At 35.6% G+C, this 5,996-nt stretch overlaps 1 pseudogene; it reads right to left on the minus strand.

Annotated features, from left to right (window-relative positions):
- Nucleotides 1-524: 524 nt before the first annotated feature.
- Nucleotides 525-1,245, minus strand: LOC145029873 (xyloglucan endotransglucosylase/hydrolase protein 2 pseudogene; annotated as a pseudogene).
- Between the last annotated feature and the right edge of the window lie 4,751 nt (nt 1,246-5,996).

Here is a 5,996-nt window from a genome sequence, read left to right on the forward strand (position 1 = left end):
AAGGAGACCAAGCATGCTCTTGTGCATTCTCTCATTGGATGGGGATATAACTTGGTTATCAAATGAAAACGAATTTACATAAATGGTCCCTATGGTTTACCAAAAATCACAATCTCAATCCATAGCAAAATCCCCCGAAAATCCATAGCAACATCCCTTGGAAATTGCCACCAAATGAAAAAGGGGTTGTTAATTAGCAAATAGCAACATATGTATTTGAGTTAATTACTAATTGTTTGAGTTATATTTTTATTTTTAAATACCCAATAAGCGATTCAATCTTTCAATTAAAAATAAATTATCATAAAAACTTTGAAAATCGTCCTAATCTTTTTCAAGAACTTTATAATCTTAAAATCCTTTTAAATTATCGGGTATTGTGTAATTATATCTTTAAAGTAAATTGTAAAAAATTATATGAAATCTTATCCTTGCTAATTTGTACATCTTACGAAATGAAGGACCATAATCCTTTAGTTTTATTTCTATAGTTATAAAATATCTCATTAATGTAATACAGATTATTACCCATCATTTTTAACTACACTGTGTCGAGGGGTAGGATACCTACTCTTATCAGTACAATAGTCATATGTCATATACTTTTTTCTTACATCTTCTAATGATTTCCGTTGTTGGGGGTTCAATTGCCAATATTTTTTATTGTTCCACCAATACTTTTGAGAAGCACAATCCTTATTAGGACTATTAGGCATCGAGATGCACCCATCAATGTTAAAATCTTGGAAATTGATGAGGAATGTTGCATTTGAATAATTGACCTTTGTTTTTCCACCATCAGTAGCCCAACTTGATCCATCCCAGAAGCTCGGAATCACTTGCAATGTATGATTAGGGTACCCAACACCTCTAATTATGTTGTTCTTATATACTCTTGTTGGTGTGTCATCTACAAAGAACCTGAAATGAATATAAAATGTAACCATTAGTAAATATATTTGTTTATAAAGTGGTTGGTTTTCTTTTCTTTATCATTGGATACAATCAAGCTAAAAAAACCTATAAATTTTGATATCTATATGATGTATGTAATTTCCAATAAAAGAGGATACACGCGTACACAACTTGAAGGTCGTTCCATAGCAACTTGTAGTAATGGAAATCCGCACCAGGATCGAACCAAAGATTGGATTTTTGCTCTCTACCACCGAGACCATTTGTAAATACGTTCGTTTGGAAAATGACTGGTTGTCCCGGTCGATTTCCCATGAACTCAAAGTCCATTTCTTCGTGAACAGTTGTATTTAGAAATAATTACATTAACTCAACATAATGAGAAGCATACTATTAGATGCATAAATCATTGATCTTTAAGGGTTGTTAGGTTAAGTTTTTATTCATTTACGGTTTTAATCATATTACAAGCGAAAAATAATTTTTATGGTTATGATTTTGAATAGTTATAGACATTTTAAAGCTTCACCACTTGTTTTTTTTTTTTTTTACCATAAGGTTTGGATTAGTTTCATATTCTCACTTTATTCTATTTCTCATGTATATATATATATATGTGTGTGTGTGTGTGTGTGTGTGTGTGTGTGTATATACATGCATAAAGGAGGTCATTCTAAATCATGTGGTTAGAGATATTTTATTTCTCAAACCAGATTGATTTGAAACCTAAATGACATTTTTTATTCCTTAACTAAAAACATTTATAATATTTATAAATTTCTAATAATGGGTTGTTGTAACAACCCGAAGTTGTCTATCGTGAAAGCCATTCTACTCGTAAACATTTTTCGTATATCAATTTGTTCCGATTTCATTTTTGGGCTAAATTATTTAAACTTATATGTTTATTTAATACTAATGAGTGTCCAAACCCCTTAGGAACTCATGAAATTAGCCCAAAATGTTTATTTCATAAATTTTAGAAACGTCCCCGCCGGGTTACGGAAACTTAATCGGGTACGACCAAAAGCCCCGTTTAATGCTGGTATCGGGTAGAATTTCACCGTGTCCAAGTTTTGGGACCTATTTAAACGTGTTCAAGCTATCATTTGAACCTTTTTCTTCTTCTCTCTACTCTCTCTCTCTAACCTCTCTCCTCAACCAAGTTTAAGGGTCCAAAACCTCAAATTTAAGGCTTCTAATCACCAAGGTACCTTCCTTAACTCCTTGTATAACATATTTGACCTTCAAATTCGAGATTAAAGCATGAATTAGGACCTTGTCCATGTGTTTACGGCCCTGGAACATGCTTGGTCCATAAACACATATAAAGGGGGGTTTATAAACCCTTAAACCCTTCCAAAACACCAATAAGGCTTAGATACGACTTGTAGAATTATGGATTTGGCCTTGGAACACCTTGAACATCAATTTAGAGGAGGAAACTTGAGTTTACTGCCCAAGAACATGTTTGGGATATAAACTCATATTCTTGGAGAGTAAACTCCTCTAAATATGTTAAGATGGCACTTAAACACACCTTAAACCTTGGGATAAATTATAGAAGTGTTTACCATCAATTTAGAAGCCTTAAAACATAATAAAACACCCATCTAAGGAGTTCACGGCCATGAGGGGGTTCATGGGCCGTAAACTCCTAAATCCATGCTGAAAGTCCCCTAAAAATCCATACAAGGCTTGGGAAAAATCATTGGAATCACATGTGATTGTTTAAGGACCAAAATTATAAGGATTGGATGTGAGGGGGAGTTTACGGCCGTAAACTCCAATAAATGGTCCCTAATTGAGTTTTAAACCATTCCAAAGTCAAAAATCGAAGTCTAGCATTTATTCCCGATTGTTATGAAACCATTTTGCACCCAAAATCACCATCCATGTGTTCATGGCCGTGAACTCATGTGGATGAGGTGTTTAGAGCAGTAAACTCCAATAAATGGTCCCTAAGTGAGTTTTGAACCATTCCAAAGTCAAAAACTCCAAGTCTAGCATTTATTCCCGATTGTTATGAAGTCATTTTTCACCCAAAATCACCATCCATGAGTTCACGGCTATGAACTCATGTGAATGAGGTGTTTAGAGCAGTAAACTCCATAAGGAGCTTACTCTTGAGCAGTAAAGTCCTTAAATGCCACCCGGGTCCTTCCAAACACTTTTAATGGAGTGTTTCCGCAACTAGAAGTGTATGTCCCTAACAAATAAATTAATCAAGTTCTAATTAGATACAAATGTATATCATTTCATAATCCATAGGAATCTTGTGCGTTCGCGAACTCAGAACTGACGTTTAGGATCCAAACTGACGCGTTTCTCAACCGGTGAGTTTTTAGCCCTACCCTTTTTCAAATGTTTTCAGGGGGGATACAAGCAAAAGTACAAGGAAATCTTGTACTTAAACGTATTTTCAGTCCAAATGTTTTATTTCATGTATGTTTCTAATATCGAAAATCGTGATAACTAATGATTCGAATTGTACGGTATACTGTCAAACTAAAGTCAGATTTCTTTTAAAAGTGTTTTAAACTATATTACATTTTGCAAAAGAAATCATACTAAACATTAACTAAGATTAGTACGAATACGAATACGAATATAACCAATACAATAGTACGAATACGAATATGAATACGAATATAATCAATAGGATAGTACGAATATGAATACGAATACGAATACGAATATAACCAATAGGATAGTACGAATACAAATACGAATACGAATATGAATACGACTATAATCAATAGGATAGTACGAATTCGAATACGAATACGAATACGTATACAAATACGAATACGAATGCGAATACGAATACGAATACGAATACGAATATATATAGGAATACGAATGCGAAATCACGCCTTTGGATGACACCAAGACTTCGAATATACAGTTAGTGTACCCCTTGAGTGTCCCCAAAGTTTCGAATTAAATACGAAAGTACGCCTCTAGACCTCTACTGAGTTTCGAATACATCCGCCTCAGAATGTCGACAGAGATTCGAAAATACATCTAATGTACTCTTTTGGAAATCACCAGAACTTTGAAAATACTGTAATGTACACTTTTGTGTGACTCCAAATATTCGAAAATACAACTAAGTTAATAGATTATAGACATTCGAATGTAGGATAACTTAGAGTTTAGAATATTTAACTAATACTGCAAGTATGGTAATTATTAGTACTTCGAAAATCGAATGTAGGATAACCTAGAGTTTAGTATAACAACTCATAAACGAACAAAGTAACAAACGAATAACTAAACTATTAGGAAAATATGGGATTTTCCTGGAATGACATAACGAACCGTTTTCGAATTGGTAACAAAAGGTAACTAAACTGTTTTCATAAGAAAATAAGGGATTTTCTTGAACAACAACTTTTTCAGAAAGCAAAGGAAACTCGTTCTTTTCAAAACTAAACCGCTTATGAACTTACCAGTTTTATGCTGATTTTGAAATTGCTTGTATTCTCAGGTCAGCGTTAGACAGGTACACAACTACCCTTTGGAGAAGACGGAGCGTTTCGAAGACTAGTCTTTACTTTTGTTCATATGATATATGTATAACACTTGTATAACTTTTCTTTCAAACAGATGTAATCAATATTATGTAATGTAATGTTTTGTGTTTACGGTTTTACTATGTGCATTGAATTTGATACTCAACATGGAGTCAACCCCGGAAATGTTTCCGCCTTTGGTTTTCGGGCTGTGATAGATTGGTATCAGAGCCCTTGTTTATAGTGAACTAATATACCAAAGCTTGCATGGTATAAGACTATACACATTAAGGGGCCTAAGTGCTCTGAACTAAAAGTATACTTCAAAGTATAAGTATTTTCAAAAGTATACAAGTATACCTAACCGTCGGGATCCATAACTACAAGTAGAACAAAACATAAGTAAATGGATGTTGTATGCTGCGGTTAAACCTGGGTAATTATGTAGTCGTGTCTAGGATCAATATAGCCTGGCCAACTATATTCATTCGTGACACGACCAACATGTGCTTGGGAGTGACTGTGATGTGAAACATGCCTAAAACTTACCCAATACCCAAACAATGAGCCGTCGTTGCAACGAGACAAGAAATACTATGGGAGTATTTCTCGAACCAATCCTTTGTAGAAATCCTCATCCCAGCGTTGCTCCTTAATTATTCTTTTATCGATAGGTAATCTGATTTGATAATTCATTCCTGCTTTATCGCTTAATAGAATTCTATGTTTGTCATAAAGAGATATCCCTTGTATCATATCTCTTTATTCAATTCGGAGGACTTACCATCCTCTCTTTCTTGATCTTATTAGATCAAGATGCCTCCAAGAAAGAGACCTAGCTCAAAGACCAACAACAACAATCCTCCTCCACCACCCCCTTCTCTTCAAATCGATCTGGTAGCCCTTCAGATAATTTTAACTGCAGCATTTACATCAGCCATGTCGCAAACGAACGCCGGTAGTTCAGGAGGTGGTCCCCAACCTCAAAACCAGGTAGGTAGCCAGGGACACCAAAAGGAGTGTTCCTATAAAGAATTTATGAACACAAAACCCACATTCTTTGATGGCACAGGAGGTGTCATTGCTCTAACTCGGTGGTTAGAGAAGACCGAATCTATCTTTAAGATTTGTGCTTGTTCAAAATCCGACAAGGTGAAGTTTGCCGCCTGCACTCTCACCAATAAAGCTCTGACGTGGTGGAACGGTCAAGTCAAATACCTAACTCTACCTGTAGCCAATGCTATGGGTTGGGAAGTTATGAAGGAACTTCTGCACGCGGAGTATTTCCCTCGGGGTGAAATTCAGAAGCTGGAACATGAACCCTGGAACCTGAAGATGAAGGGTTCCGATATCGCCGCCTACACATCCAGATTTGATGACTTGGCGCTTCTCTGTCTGGGATTGGTTACCCTGGAGAGCAAAAAGATTGAGAGGTTTATCTGGGGATTAACCCAGCCAACCAAAGGGAATGTTATAGCTGCGAAGCCGGATACCTATGACAGTGCCAAATTCCTAGCACAAATCGTGATCGACCACAATGACGAACAAGAAGAAGCAACCACC

The sequence above is a fragment of the Lactuca saligna genome, chromosome 2 (assembly GCF_052625555.1).
Source record: "Lactuca saligna cultivar CGN05327 chromosome 2, ASM5262555v1, whole genome shotgun sequence".
NCBI classification, from domain to species: domain Eukaryota; kingdom Viridiplantae; phylum Streptophyta; class Magnoliopsida; order Asterales; family Asteraceae; genus Lactuca; species Lactuca saligna.